The sequence below is a fragment of the Mesoplodon bidens genome (assembly GCF_964165515.1).
Source record: "Mesoplodon bidens genome assembly, contig: HAP1_SCAFFOLD_352, whole genome shotgun sequence".
NCBI lineage: Eukaryota > Metazoa > Chordata > Mammalia > Artiodactyla > Ziphiidae > Mesoplodon > Mesoplodon bidens.
Genome location: NW_027672295.1, coordinates 209,370 through 226,230, shown reverse-complemented (window position 1 = coordinate 226,230; position 16,861 = coordinate 209,370). Strand labels below are relative to the sequence as shown.

The 16,861-nt window shown below is 33.8% G+C and overlaps 1 long non-coding RNA gene across 2 annotated transcripts in view; it reads left to right on the top strand.

Annotated features, from left to right (window-relative positions):
- The window catches only part of LOC308610390, a 174,203-nt gene extending 158,220 nt beyond the window's left edge, over nt 1–15,983 (top strand). Inside the window, exons 4-5 of one of the 2 annotated variants that reach the window (XR_014014530.1) lie at nt 9,625–9,843; nt 15,051–15,983. This is a non-coding gene — a long non-coding RNA (uncharacterized lncRNA). Of the gene's footprint in view, nt 1–9,621; nt 9,844–15,050 lie in introns of both variants that reach the window. The other variant, XR_014014531.1, reaches the window with a different exon arrangement.
- Nucleotides 15,984–16,861: the final 878 nt, after the last annotated feature.

The following is a 16,861-nucleotide window of genomic DNA, read 5'->3' as shown; positions in this document are numbered from 1 at the left end:
GCAATTTCCAAGTTGGTTAAATAACAAATGTGAATTGATGAAGCTAAAATAAAAGAACTGTAGTTGGTGAGACCTATGTGTTTTAAACCGTGAACTTTGAGGAATTGTAGACATGCAAACTCCACCATGGTTTCAGTGTTAATGTGTGAGAATTAGCTAAGGTATTTTCCAAATACTCATTACTCTCTAAAGAGCTTCTGAGCAGGAAATCAGAACAGGGCCTGTGGACCTGAATTTTATCTAGTACTACAGTTGATTCTGTTGCAGGTGGTTTTCAGTCAGCCCTTTGAGAGACACCAAGCTGGGGTATTTGCCCAGATATGATTACCAATGGTCATGCAAGTCACCAATGAGATACAATTGAGAATCAACAAATGACTGAAAAGAGTGACAAAAGAAGAAGAGGATCCAGTAAGGATCAGTAGAGACGCTATCCCAAGCACTCTTGGCTAGGAGTTTTACACATCCATTCATATAAATGGATGATAGTTAACAGCCAAATGGCACTGCACATTTTTTTAAGTTGCTGAGTATTAAAGTGTATGGCTAAGCATCATAAGTTTTGTTAAATTATATTTTGGTTGCTATAAAATTAGGTGTACATTGTGTGTCATAGATGTAGGGATACAGATGTGTAAATATATGTCATTGTGTCAGTTCTTCAGCTGCTACTTCATAATGTCTTTGCAACTTCTAAATGAAGGGCCTCTTCAAATATTGTTTAGAAAGGAAAGATACCTGTTCATCCCTGTCCACCTCCCTTTCTTCATCCCCTTCCTTGTCCCTTCCCTTTTTTTTATATCTTTATTGGAGTATAACTGCTTTATAGTGTTGTGATCCCTTCCCTTCTTGAACAAATTAGTCCATTAAGTGAGGTAAAATAACCCTTTGTCAGCATGGGGGAGGTGGGCATTCAAGGAACCACATGACTTGGCATTGGGTCTCAGAGTCTGAGAAAGGGGAGAGGATGTCTGCATAAGGGAGCCTGGAGTTGACTGCTGAAGTCTGATTCGTGTGAAAGGGCATCCACATGAGGAAGTGGCCTTGGCAACCACTCTGCACAGATTGTCCTAACCCGTGCCAGGTGGAGAAAACGTGTGGATGGGAAAGTGGCAGCTACAAGAATTTACTTAAATACAGGAAGATTGATCAAATAATTAAGGATATTAAGAATATGGTAATCAGTGTTATTTTAATATCTGTGGAGGGAGTTAAAATATGAAAAGGGCAAAAACTAGAATGAAAGGGTGTTGAAAGGGAATGGAGGATGTTAATGTGAACACATGATTTTCAATATAGAGACATTATAGAAAAAACATAGACTATATGTATGCATATGTTTATGAATGTGTCTGTGAATATGTGTAAATGGTTATGAATATGTGTTTTCATATGTGTGTATGTATATATGTACATAAATCCCCTAGCTCTGCCTATTGAGAGTACCTGGGACCACTGCTTCCCAAGAGCAATGAATACACCTAGTGTCCAGATCTTGGTTTCTAAATACAGCTCTCCAACTGAAGGAACTAAAGGTCTTTGGAGAAATGGCTGATTCTAGAACCGCTACAGGGAAAATATAAGATGACCCTAGAACATATTATTGTTTCAAGAAGTAAGGGATCAGCCATAAAAAGAAGCGAAATTGAGTTATTTGTAGTGAGGTGGATGGACCTAGAGTCTGTCATACAGAGTGAAGTAAGTCAGAAAGAGAAAGACAAATACCGTATGCTAACACATATATATGGAATCTAAAAAAAAAAAAAATGTCATGAAGAACCTAGGGGTAAGACGGGAATAAAGACACAGACCTACTAGAGAATGGACTTAAGGATATGGGGAGGGGGAAGGATAAGCTGTGACAAAGTGAGAGAGTGGCATGGACATATATACACTAGCAAACGTAAAATAGATAGCTAGTGGGAAGCAGCCGCATAGCACAGGGAGATCAGTTTGGTGCTTTGTGACCTAGAGGGGTGGGATTGGGATGGTGGGAAGGAGAGCGATGCAAGATGGAAGAGATATGAGGATACATGTATAACTGATTCACTTTGTTATAAAGCAGAAACTAACACACCATTGTAAAACAAGTATACTCCAATAAAGATGTTAAAAAAAAAAAAGAAGGGAGATATCACAGAATAATTGGGAAACATCAAAGGATATAGAAGCCAAACTGAAGGGGTTTCCACTGGACAAATCTTGAACAATCTCAGCCTCAAAATAAATAATGGCAGAAATGTATTATACTCAATTGAATAAAATAGGAGTCTATGAGTTCATACTGATTTAAATAATTAAATTGAGTAAATTATGTTTGATGAGGAACAGGATATTTACATAATTACAAAGTGCCTTACCACAAAAATTATTAATAATGAAGGAGAAAAAAATAACTTTACAATGGAGAAGACTGGGTGATACACCTTAATCAAATGAGTCACATGATATTCCAGTAAGGTTACAGGTTAAAAGTTTGCCAAAATTGTTTGATAGGAAGCAGTGAGAAGAACAGAGCTTCACCACTGTGTTATTCCTGCCAACTACACATATCCTGAATAATCATGAGACAAATACAAACAGCTAAATCCTACAAAATAACTGATCCATATTCTTTAAAACTTTCTAGAGATTCAAGGGAAGCCTGAGAAAATTTTCCAGATTAAAAAACTAAAGAGACAGGACAACTAGATGCAACATGTGACACTGGGCTGATCCTTTTATTATGAAGGACATGATGGGGATAATTGACAAAACTTGAAAGGGGTCTGAGGATTAGTAGCTCTGTGGTCATGTGTCAGTGTTAATTTCCTTATTTTCATGATTATATTTGGATATGTGTTTGTAGGAAATACTAGAGGATTTGGGGGAGACATTGCATTGTGTTAGCAACTACTCTCAAATGGTTTGGGAAATAAATTATTTTTATTGTCATTTCAAGCTTTCTTTAATTTTCGAGATTGTTAAAAGAAGGCAAAAAGAAGAGGAGTAACCCTCCTTTTCCTGGCGACTGCCATAGTTAAAAGCTCAGTTTACAATGGTGGTCAGTTTTTCAGTCTATTTGTGCTAATTTCTGTTACTAACAACATAGCATCTTATTTTCTATTTGAGGTTTTTGGATTTTTCTGTATTATGCTTTTGCTTTTTATTCGATCAAATGTCTATGAATTTGATAAAGTCCTCGGTATTAACACAAAATCAGTAAGATTCATAAAAATAAAAATAAGTTCTTGGAGAAATTTATAAATTTCTACCTGCATTCAAATTGGAGTAAGTTGGCAAGAAATTTATAAGGGGAAAATACTATAAGGAGCACTCCCATTCAGAAACTCAAAATGGTTGCACGTGTTTATCTTGTAAGAGGTCTGTGATGAAACAGCAGGATGAAGGCTATATGTCCAAACTTAAATGCAATCTTTTAAATCGCCTTTCGTGTCAGGCCATGTAAGAACTGGGCAATTCAAGAAGTAAATTAGAACAATTCTTATTTTCAATAATTTCTTAGGTCAACACTTAGAATAATGAAACACTTATCTTTAACTCCAAGAACTCTGGACAGTTATTAAAGCAAATGTGTTGTCCTACTGGCCTACACCTGGTTACAAACAGCAGTACGACTTCAGAAAACCCTGGACACTGAGTGGGCTTTCTAACTATAGCTTTTTCTTTCTATGAAGGTGTTTTACAAGAATGCTATCTTTTGTGAAAATGTGGCCTTTAGAAAGGGTACACTAAGGTCTGTGACTTTTAGACCTAGAAAAGATTTGAAATATTTTCTTAGCCTGGGAATCCACATTTTAGAGGCATAGAAAGAGAAACCCAATGAAATTAAATATTTTGCCCACCATCAAATGGCAAACAAGTAATAACGACAACACTCAAGCCTCTGTCTTCTAAATCCATTGAATGCAGCATAAATAGATTTCAATAACTGCTGATTTTCATTGTCCTCAACACTACATTCCTTCTGTGCCTTATCCCTCTTCTTTTAAGAGGGATGACAACATTATCTGCAAACTTTATCTATAACTATTTTTTTTTTAATTTTGCTGTTTTGTAAACTTTTTGTTTCTATGTTGAAAATGTGTAAGGACATTTACCTTCTTTCTTGAAACACCTTTGCCTGCATTTATCACATTTTATTGTTGAACTATCGTGTAGCAATAAGTACAAAAGCGCCTCTAGTAGAGGAGATAATATCAGAGGCAACAAGGTGTGTGTATGGGGGGGCGGGGTTAGAGTTGACGTACCTTAAGGGAGATGAGGAGAGAGGGAAGAGAATAGAAAGTTTATTTATTTGAAAAAATATGGCAAGTTAGAGAATTTTGGCTAAACTTAATACAATATAGCTTTCCTTAACTTAAATTCCGGGTTAACTTCCACTCTTTACATTGCCACAGACTAGGGAATAAACAAAGCAAAAAGATTTTTGGTACCACCATTTTGTGTTAATTTCATAAAGATTTCTACAAGACTTTTAAAAAATAAATTGAAAAACGAAAGTCTTGTCTTTAGCTTATTTTCCCTGCATGCTTGCACTTTAATAAGTTGATAAATGGCATTTCAACTCAATAGTTATGATTAATTCTGTCCCACAATTTTTAAAAGCACTGGGGATTGTGTGCGTGTGCATGTGCCCACCTTTACAACCAGTAAAATAAAGTTCTTGATCCAGAAATTATTATCACTTAGACTATTGAATAAAATCAGATATGATAGAGGGGCCAGCTGTTGGTAGGTTTAAAAGTCACCCTAGGTGATTAATTCATGCAGCAGTGTTGCACGTCTCTCTTTAGATGAAGCACTTAGAAGTAGAACCAAGCATGGATCTAATTTCATATCTGAGATGTGTTTTATTTAGAGTTCTTTGGCAAGTGCTTGCTCTATGTGTTTTTATAGTCTTTGGTTGTGCTATAAAAATGTCAAAATTATGAATTAACAGATATGCAAAAGTGAAATCCTAGAAGATAGGATAAACATGAAGTCCTCTAATTATCACTCAAATAAGTTTGGTTGACACAGAACTGGGAATCAGATAAAGACATTAATAATTCATAATGCTGAAGTTAAAATCTTCTAGTTACAGTACAAAAGAAATCCTAATTTGTACCACAAGGTAATGAATTCAGTACTTTTCATTTGTTAAACATTTGCTTATTACCCTGCACCGTGCATATAAAACTGTTCCCAAATTTGGAGGGCAAACAGGAAAAACAGACACTCTCTACCCTCAAGTTGTTTATACTGCAGTCAGTGAAATTTCTCTACTTTGAGATCTTTTAATTCCTCAGCTCATTGTAACATCTTCTTCAGATGAATTGTTTTTTATTTGTTAAAACCAATGTTTAGCACTTGAAATAGTTTCTTCAATGTTCCTGATAGTGAAATAGAGTCATCATGGTAATTTCCAATACTAATTATAGAGTTGATAGGAGAAATGCTCAAGATTGATAGTAAAGTGATTTCAATAATCTACAAAATGTCTTGAGGTTTCCCAGATAACAACTTGTCTCCCAGACAAAAATGCACTTATTATTTATCTTCCAAGCTTATAAAAATTTTTGTACTTTAATCATATAGAGATTTTACAACATCTTTTCATTCATATTTTAAGATATTTTGTTCAGTAGATTATCTCATTTAGAAACTATTGATTTATATATACATACTATGTAAATATTAGTATACATTTCTCAATGACTAGATTAGTGCTTTCTTAACTACTTAAATTTGTTTAATTCATATTGTTGTTCTTCAGCATTTCTTTTACTCACTGGAGCCTATCCTACTGACTTCAAAAAGCCTGAAAAATCTGAAAATCCCATTTAAAGTAACTGTATGGAAAATCTTTAAAATAACATATAATAATGGTAGAGAAGAAGTGTATTTAACATTGTGCTGAGATTATTCCATTAATAAAGAGATTAATCAATAATTCTAATATTCAGACATATAATCAAAATGAAAAACAATCATAATACTGAGCAATGACATTTTCAATAAAGGGAGATATTAAATATTGTATAGGAAACTAGAATCTGCAAAGCAGACAAGTTGGCAATGATTATACATATATTTAAAATATGTTGAAACAGTCATAGACAGTTTTCCTTTTTGGCTGAAAAGAGGCCTATTGAAGTGTTTAAGCACTACTTCAACTGGAAGAGATATTTAGACACTATACAGAAAACACGATTGCAGAAGAGCAGATATTAGCAGGTGTGTGAATGTGTATGTCTTTTTGTTTTGTTTTGTTTTGTGGTACGCAGGCTTCTCACTGCTGTGGCCTCTCCCGTTGCGAAGCACAGGCTCCGGATGCGCAGGCTCAGCGGCCATGGCGCACGGACCCAGCCGCTCCGCGGCATGTGGGATCTTCCCAAACCGGGGCACGAACCCGTGTCCCTTGCATCGGCAGGCGGACTGTCAACCACTGCGCCACCAGGGAAGCCCGTGTATGTCTTTAATTAATGTATTTTCATTCATTCAAAAAGGGAAGAATGCCAAATTTACTTTAAAGGTGGCATTGTGATATGTTAAAGTTCCATTCTTAGACTTTTGCTGCTGTTGCTGTTCCTTTAGTATTCACCAAAGAGTACCGTCCTGTCATTTATCCAAGTTAGAAATCTAGGAGCAATCCTAGGATTCTCATTATAGGGTCCACTACCTTCATGCTCCCCCCTCAATAAGTAACACATTCTTGGCTCTCCTATATAGGAAAGCTCTCTCCAATGTACGCCTGCTCTGTCACTCTCCGGGTCCAGCATCTCTGCCTCAGCCTCCCATTGAAGTCACTTCTAGTTCATTCTGTGCAGGGCCATTTTTAAACCTTCCTCAGTCCTAGGCAATTGCCCTTTTAGAAGCTTTACCCTAAATGTTATCAAATGCATTAAAATGTGCCCAAGTCACATATCCAATATAATTTAGAGATAACTATATGAAAGCTGAGTAACATTGCTGTTGTAGTAATATTAGTTGAAAATATTAATTACACAAGTTTTGATCTCCATTTTGCAGATTTGTTTTCATATTCTGGAGCCCTTTTTTTCAGGTTCCAAACAATTTTCTAAGTCCTTCTCAAACTCCTAGTCCCTAGTGAGTGTGCTTTTACTGTCACAGGGTTGAACAGCCCAGACAGCAAGATGTCTGAAGATGAAGACCATCACAGGGATGAGTAAATCAGATACGTGGAAGTTGGAATGCAAAGTGTTTGTAGAAAAAAATATACAAATCAAGGAAGAAATTGCAGTGTCAATTAATATGATGTATATCAGATGATAGTATTAAAAAGCCAGGTGAAAATAAAATAACTTAATAATGTACCTATTTGTCTGATTGTTTACTAGTGATATACTGCTCAGTGTAAGGTGAGAACCACAGATCTTATCTTCTGGAAAAAAACCCTTTAAGCCCTAACAGTTTCAGTTTATAAATTTCCTCTCTAATAAATGAGGAATAAAATAATTTACAATAAATTAATTATTTCCTCTTCTGAAGGTACCAATACCACAAATTCAGTCAGAAGATGGATCAAGTTTTTCATACATTTCTCTCATTTCACATTTTTTAAATAAATGAGACTATATTTTGTCTAATGACTACCAGAACAACTATCTGGAAACTGTGACTTCATTATATGTGAGAGAGTATTTTAGGAGATACAGACGTATATTTAGATGGAGATATAAATACATAGCATATATACACAATATTTAATCAGACACAGGAAATGTCGGATAGCTCCAGAGTGGTACACCCTATGTTCTGAGCTGCTCCGAAATGCAGTTCCTTTTTTTTTTTTTTTAACATCTTTATTGGAGTATACTTGCTTTACAGTGGTGTGTTAGTTTCTGCTTTATAACAAAGTGAATCAGTTATACATATACACATGTTCCCATATCACTTCCCTCTTGCGTCTCCCTCCCTCCCACCCTCCCTATCCCACCCCTCTAGGCGGTCACAAAGCACCCAGCTGATCTCCCTGTGCTATGTGGCTGCTTCCCACTAGCTATCTGTTCTAATGGGAGTTCTCTGGGCACAAAGGGCACTATTTTCTGTAATGAGATTAGAAGAAAGGATTTGCTAATAATTGCTTCTATAGCAACTAAAAATCTTGGAATCCCACCTTTCAGCATTTTGAAAATCTTAAAGGGGATGTTGTCAGTAACAAAAAAAATTGAAGACTGATTATGTATTTAAATTAATGATTCTTTAAATTCATCTTTTAAATTGATTCATGCTTCTCAGAAAATAAAATATGCTAATCCGTATATCCTTTTTCCACTGCGTAGGGCAACTATATCTAAAAACAAAAATACTATCATTTTACTTTCCTTTACTATATTCCTCCACAACTTGTGTTGTACTTTCATATTTTCTTTTCATTCTGCTAGCGAGATATATATCCATATATGTACGTATACATATATGTTTATATACACATAATATTTAGATTTTAGATATTTGCATTATGCAGGGCAATCCATAAAATGGATAGATGCTTAATTTTAATACCATTGAATACAATTTTCATAATTTTATACTTTAATTATTTTTGGAAGCACAAACCAGAAAGGGTAAAGCAAACTTGAAATGGAAAAAGATGACCAAGCTGGCATTTTGCATTTCAGACTTTATATTTGGACTACTCAGTGGGACAGATTATAATAACAAAATTTTGCTTTTGCAGGGAGGTCAATCTTTGCTTCTGCATTGCCTCATCTCTTTTAATCCCATCCAGTTTATTTTTCATCTCAGAATCTATATTTTTCATCTCTAGGAACTCAATTTGGGTTATTTTTATATCCTCTGTATGTCTATTTAAGATGTTGACGCTTTCCTTTAAACTTTTTGAACCTATGAAAATTAGTTATAATAACTGTTTGAATGTCTTTGTTTACTGATTGTACCCTTTTTCAGTCTGTTTTCATTAATTAATTTTTCTCCTTGTTATGGGTTATATTTTCCTTCGTCTTTGCATCCCTAGTAATTCTAGATTGCATGTCAGATATTGTGAATTTTACTTTACTGGTTGCAGGGCGTATTTGTATTTTTGTAAATATTTGTAACTTTGCTCAAAGAGGTAGTTAAGAAATAGTTTGATCATTTTGAGGCTTCCTTGTAAGCCTTATTAGGCTGCAAGTGAAACAATTTAGTCTAGGGCTAATTTGGTCCCACTACTAAGCCTATACCCATTGAATACTCTGTGTACTGAATACTCTAGTTGATGCTGCATGTATTAAATTATATCAAAACATATTTGTATAATCTTAAAGCAATAAATGCAACACATAAAAATATAAAAAATTTTAAAAATTAACTTTTATTAAATAAAACAAAAATGTTTTCTTCTAGTAATTGTAGTATTTTAACATATTTAAATACTGCATCCCTATGAAATTCATTTTGTTAATAAATATGAAAAGAGAATCCACCTTTATTTTTCACAGGTGACCAGGGACTTGTTCAAACACCAACATTTAACTGTATTACACAAAACATTATGCCACTGGTTTTTATGGGTTATCATTATAATTAACAGCTTTATACAACCGTTGTCTTGTGCTGTTTGTTGTTCAATGTCTAAAAGTATTGTTTAATATATATATATTTTTTTACTTTTAGCAGTTTAAGCCAGGAGAGTAAATCCAGTTCCTGTTACTCCATCCTGTCCAGAAGCACAGGTCTTAAGTGAAATTTAATACCAAAGGAACAGTTCCAAATTTTACAACGGATCTATCACTGGTTGTTAGCATATCTTCCCACACCCAAGACACCAAGATACCTTCTACTCACTGTTAAAGCTTTATGATGAGCAAAACTTCCACCACTGTGCTTCCTTAGCATGTGAGTATATTTTTAACTTACTGGTTATATATATTCTCTAATTATCCATTATTTTGTCCTTCTTTTTGATTAGATATTGATATCCACATTTTTTTTCTAATAGCTCACAGAAATTTCTCTCATTAACAACACCAATAGAAATAACAATAAAAATCGCCTTGGGGGACCAAATTTATATCACATTATCAAGTTTTTATTTTGCTCCCATAAAACTTCTGCAAAATACAACCACTGTCTATCATCAGTATCATTAGAACAAAACCAAGTCATTCTAATCTCAAAAGCACAATATTTTATTTAACTTAATAAATTTCACATTATAAAAATTTTCTCATAGCATCATCCTTAATTCCTCAGTATTCACTAATACTGGGGGATTTTTCTTTCAGTTATTTGAGACTAAGGATGATTTTATTCATCTCTACAACCTGGTATATATATATGTTCAATGTTTGTCAAAAGGTGGATATTCAAAAAAATTCTTGACTAAATTATGGTAATTCATGTGATCAGTTCTGCAGTTCTTAAAACTTTAAATTACTTGTTAATTCTAAGAGAAAGTCAGATAATTTTTAGAAGGATTTCCAAACCATGCTAAAGTGTCAGCCTTCATTTCCTTGTGTGAGGGAAACAGGAGAGAAATAGATGGTTTTAAAGTTCTCCAAGCTTCTGTGTCCTTTATACATCCACAATTTTAATCCTTATCATTTTCAAGATTTGCTAAATTATTTGAGGTGATCCATTCTCTTATTAAAGTTACATATTTTATGTCACATACTGAGCATATTAACAAATAACTTACTGATAAATGACAATGCCCATAACATCAGGTTAATCTGATTTCCATGAAATGAGCTATAACTTCAAGAATATTAATTCATCTAATAAGGGTGATGATTTACATAATGTTGCCTAAAATATTTCTCTTGATTATTTAAGAGAGTTTTCCTAGGGGAAAATAGCTGGGAAGTCTATAGAAAAAAAAAATGACAACCATGATTAATTTAATTCCAGTCTAAAGGACTCCATATATAATGTATTTGAGAAAACCAAGTCACTATTATAGATTCAGATAAATGGTTGTATATCTGAGATATTTTTAATGTAACCCAAATTATAAGAAATAGTTTTTTGGTATAGAAGCAACCACTCTTTTACCTAAAGGAAAATATAAAATCTGAGTTCATTGAAAATTTGCCTCATTGCCCTCTGTTAGTTTGTGCCTGCCCCATCCTTAGGGGCCCAGTTAAGGACTATTCTATCATCCATACATCAGAAGAGAATGTCTGTGTTCTATGTTGATAGTCAGTCTAAACAAATATTTATACAGTTGAGATCAGAGATATAAAATGTCAGTTCCAAATCCACCCATGATGGCACATATACCAGACAGATGACAAAGGTTATAAAGGCCTGTGAAATACTTGAATCATATTTTGCAACCCTTGAAAGAATTCAAGTTGGAGATTAGCAGAAACCAAGGTCAGTTCTGTCCATAATCCCCTTTATCTGTCTTCTAGCCAACAATATGAAAACCTGAAGCCAAGCTGACAAATAGAGTGTGAAGGGCCTTCTACTGCATTTAAGAAAAAACTGAGACTTGCTATAGGTAGAAATTATTTTTCTATTACTATTATTGTTGATGTTGTTGTTATTCATAGAAATAATGAAAAAAAAAAGCCTAAATAACATTATTCTGCTGGATTCTTTACTATATGCAACACAATAAATTAACTCGCTTCATATTACACTGGGCATATAACATGAAAACATGTGCAGAGAACAGAAATCAGTATCTGTACAGACAAATGCCCCTGTGATAGAGAAATCTATGATTTTAAGTCCAGACAATTAGATCTATTAAGGTGTAAGAGTGTTTCAGTACAGTCCTGCTAAAAGTAAACCTTAAAAGTAAATCGAAAAAAAAAAGGAAAACTGATGCCAGTTAGATACAAAATATAAGATTATGCTATGTATATGGGACAGGATAGAACTCTGAATGCACTCACATGTAGGGAAAGCAATATTAGTGACAAATCAACTAATGTCCGTATTGAGCATAGACGTTCCAAGAAGGGTGAAGAGTACTGTATATTAGATGTAAGACTCATAATATTCAAGTTAGTTGTAAAAGAAACAAGGTAAATGCTTTCAGTCAATAGGATAGGCTGAACTGATATTGAGAATCCTTTCTTGCAATCTGAACACACAGTTTGTTATACTTGTGTTTTCTTTTATATGTTGCTTTTACATGTAGCAACACATAAAAAGAAAATGAACAAGCTTACAAAAAATGGGGGTGGGATCCCCAGTCTCAGGATTTAAGGAGAAAAAACAAATTCAACATTAGAATAGTGAGGAGGAGTTGAAACCAAGAAATTCAAGGGGGCCCTGGAAATAATAAGCCTTGTTTTTGAGGGCTGGCTTTAAATATCTGTTGTCTTATCAGAAAACAGGTAGATGCTGTTGTCTTATCAGAAAACAGGTAGATGCTGGAAAACAATAGAATAATATCTTCAAAGTACTGAGCACATATAGCTGTCCAAATTAAAATTCTACACCTCATTTTAAAAAACTACTCAAGAACAAGAAGTAAAGAAATTTTCATTCATAGACAAAGAGGAATTACCACCCACAAACTGTAACAACAACAACAACAAAATGACTAAAGCAGTAGCAGCAGCTATTGGAATTGTCTGAAGGCATTAAAAAATATTCTGATGCCTGAAGCCAATACTTGGAGATTTTTTTTTTTTTAACCAGTGATCTAGGCGGTGTTTCAATAATGGGAGCTTTAAAAAGTTCTCACATAATTCTCATGTGTTTTAGGCAAGATTGGAGACCATTGTACAAAGAATGTTCTTCAGTAAGAAAGAAAATAAGCATAATAAAAAGAAGTAGGAAGGTGCACTGAACAGTGACCAGCAAAGAAATTTGTAATGTTGGAATGAATCTGAATAACGGTTGAGTGTAAAAAATAATAGCCAATGGGGGTATGTACAAAGTAAAACTAAAACACTAGATAATATACTGAAATACTGGAGATCAGATTTAAAATTTGAGGGGTCCATGAACTGCTTAGGAGGAAGATGAGATAATTAGTTTTAGACTTTTTCAAGTTAGAAATATATGTCAAATTTTTCAGAAAACACTAATAATGAATACTTCATATATGATTCATAAAAAGGTAGACCATAAAAAGAGAATGAAAATGTGTTTAAACGAAGTTAGTACCGGGAGGGATGAAACATGGAAAAATAAAGGAGAAATAGATCAATAATCACAATACATTTGATCACAGAGACAATAAAAATAAATTTAAAAATTCCATTTTATGCTGCTTACAAAAGACATATATAAACTATTTTTAAGATGCAATGCAATACTTCACTCGAAATAATTAATTATATACATGATAAATGATTTTTAAGATTACATATTTGGCATGATGACATGTCTACAAATTTTTAAAACTCAAAGCAATCATGTGTTTTTCATGGATTCATTTGCATATAGTAAAAAGTTCAAGCATGGATTCAAAGTATTTATATTCAATTCATGATACCAGTTATCTAAGAAGAGGAAAAATGGGACTGAAATGAGAATAGAGAGGAGAGAAAAGAAATGTGTGTGTATCTGTGTGTTTGTGTGTGTGTGTGTGAACACACGTACAGCAAATGTGTGCTTCTTTCACAGCATGATTCACTGTATTCCATCACAATATTAATAAGATTTCACACAATATGGGCATCTCTGCAGAAATTAAAATTGTCCCATGCTTATGTGTATTGGGCAATGAGCTCACCTTACTATTTCCATCCATTCTTCAATTAAAATCTAGAAATGTGAATGGGCTGTTAGAATTTAGTTAGTGAGCCAATTATCTTTACAGAACATGCTAGTTATGCACAGCTTTTCCTTGGCTTAACTATGTTTTAAAATAGCAGGCATTCATTTTACGTCTTTAATTGATGGCTATCACACACAATTAGTTTGAAATTTCTTATCAATATGCTTGAAATATACTTGGTTGAATCATTGGAGTAATCTTTTTTGAACTTACCCAAAAGTATGTGTTTAGCCTTCCTAAACACAGTGGCACATTTCCAAGTACAAAGTAGTTGCATTAGAATTATTCCTAATATGAAGACATTCAATATTTGTGGCAACAAATTTTCTCTTGAAAACTTAGCTTCCACATGGAAGAAAAATAAGGGTAGAAATGTATTTAAAGGCAAATTTGAAGATGAGAAATCAAAATTCACATTCCATAGTGAAAGAAAAAGGGTTAGTAATTACAGAGAGAAAGGCAAATACAATGCAAAAATTATTGGAACATATTTTGCTCAATTACAAACAAACTTACATGGTAAGTTGTAGCTTCCATTATTGCACCAATTTGTAGAGCATATTTTAATATTTTCATTTTGAAAGGAAAATTTTAAAAAGTCATCTATTGTTTTTTTAGAAAGTATCTAGAGTGGTTGAAGTGAAATAACTTTCAGAAAATGTGTTAAAATGGGGCTACAAAAGACTTAGGAGGACATAAGCTTGGTTCTTATTATGGACAGTTTGCAGATCAGCCATGGGGATACACATTATTTCCAATTTAAAATGAATGATGATTCTATACACATATATATGCATCTTATCATATTGATTATAAACCAAGTAAAATCTCATGAAATCTAAGTATGTTTGAAAAACTTAAACCTATTTTTATGTTTTTCCAAACACTAGAAAATGAAAGCAATTTCTGTTGTTTGTCATTTTCTTTTGGACTCTCTTGGCTTCCTGAAAATGATTATGTCAAGATATTGGAGAAATATTCATAGGAAGCAACAGAGGCCATGAGAATAGAGACCTACACTGCTTCCTCATTAGAAAAAATAAAATAAAAATTCCTGTCTATCCATTTCAAATTACACTCAGGGATGCTTATAATATAGAATTTGAAAGTTGAATACATACTAGTTGTCAAGTAGTCAGCCCCGTTGATTATTCATGCATTCCCTCCTAAGTATGTTGTTCTTAGAATTCAGAGGGGTCCTTTAATCACACCCCCCATCTTGACCACTCACATCTCCAGATTTTCCTACTTCACGGCATATTGGTGTTTAACTTATTAAACAAATATTTGTTGAACAATTACTATGCATGCTAAGCAAAGGGGATCAAAGATGAATGAATATTCATTTGTCTTTAAGGAGACACAGTCTACTGGAGAGAGGCAGAACTGTGAACAGATGACTGCATAAAGAGGCAAAGTCAAGTCTTATTTATTCAGAGGAAGAAGTCCCCGTGATCAAGCAACAAATAAAATCATTTCAGTGTGCAAGACGTGGATTTGTGATTGAAAATGCACAAGCATATTTATTATCCATCATAGATGATCACCTATTATAATCAGTGAGATTTCTTAATGGCACAGCATCTAGAGGAGGACGTCATGCATGAACCTGTCATATTCAGAAAGTAAGGAAGTGGCACAGTGGGAACAATTCAGGAAAGTAAATAAACATGACAGTAGGTTTTAAATCTACTTTACCTGTTCTGACTATTATTAATCTATTTGGGCAAGTGGTAGTTTTCATTGATGTTAGCATTTTTTCATCCACGACTTGAAATCAGACATTAAATATTAATATTATAAAAATATTACAAATGGAATTCATTCACAAATTTATAAAAATAGATCAGCACCAGAAACCTATTTATTGGAAACAAAGTAGGTAGAACAATGAAACTCATTTATAGTTCCTCCTCAACCAAAGTGGACAGAAGTTTTATATGTAGAGGTCAATCCTGGGCCAGAGGCTATTTAATATTTTCATCAAGTCTAGGATGATAGAAAAGCATGTGGATTTAGTCATTTACAGTTCTCTTTAGTTGATAAGACTGATTAATACTTTGTCAAGATCAAAATTCAACATGACCGTAATATGACCTTGACAAATTGGAGAAGTGGTTTAAAACAATGCAATTTAATAAGTCTAAGGGTCAGGTATGGGCTTTAGAGGGATTGGGAAGGAAATGGAAATTATAATAATGTAGGTGATACCATGCCAGTGAGAATGCATTTGTGTGTGTAATATAATATGTAACAAATAATATTGAGTATGACTTGAGTCAAGAATATAGCAATAGCTTTTATTTTTTTCTCTCTCTCACCATGGCATAGTGCTTACTCACTCACAAATATTTCTAATACATTTCCTCAAAATTTCATCATTAAATCCTGTATCCCTGCTGATAAAAGTAATTCTAAGATATATAAATGAAGAGAAGGGTATAAAGGTACAAATAAGTGGGTGAATATTCATGAAATTACTTTGTATTGTGCTTTACAAATACGATTTATGCATTTATCTTGTTACTAACACATTCATTCATTCATTCATTCAGCAATCATTACATATTTATAGAACTTCTACTAGGTCCCAGGCACTGCATTAGGTGCTGGTAATACAAGGTGTGGAAAAGCAAGCATTGTCCATATTTCTTAGAGCCTGCAGTCTAAAGAAGAATTACTAATTGTAGTAAATATAGACAGGGTACTGTGAGCCATGGAACAGGGAGCCTTTCTCACCTGGAAGGATGAGGAAAGGCATCCCTTGTGAAATGTCTTCTTAACTGAACTATGACGTAGGTAGCCTAAGGGGACAAGGGAGTAAAGGAGTAAGTATTTCTTGCAAAGGGGAAAGCAAGTGTTAAGAATTTGAGCTTCAAAAAAGGAATGCTTCACGTTGATATTACAGTCTCAACAAATACAATTAAATTTCTGGTTGTTAATACATTGCATAAAAGTGGAGGAGTGGATTTCTGCCCAAATTAGGGCATACAGTTAGGATTAGAAATGTGCTCTGTGATATCAGTGACTTTAACATTGCAGTGAGACTGGGAGAAAAAAACGTACAAAGAGGCTATCCTCTGGACCCAATGGCACTGATGTACATCAAGGCTTTTGCTGAAGTAGAAAACCTGCTATTGATATTGAGATGCTCTTGAATGAAACAAT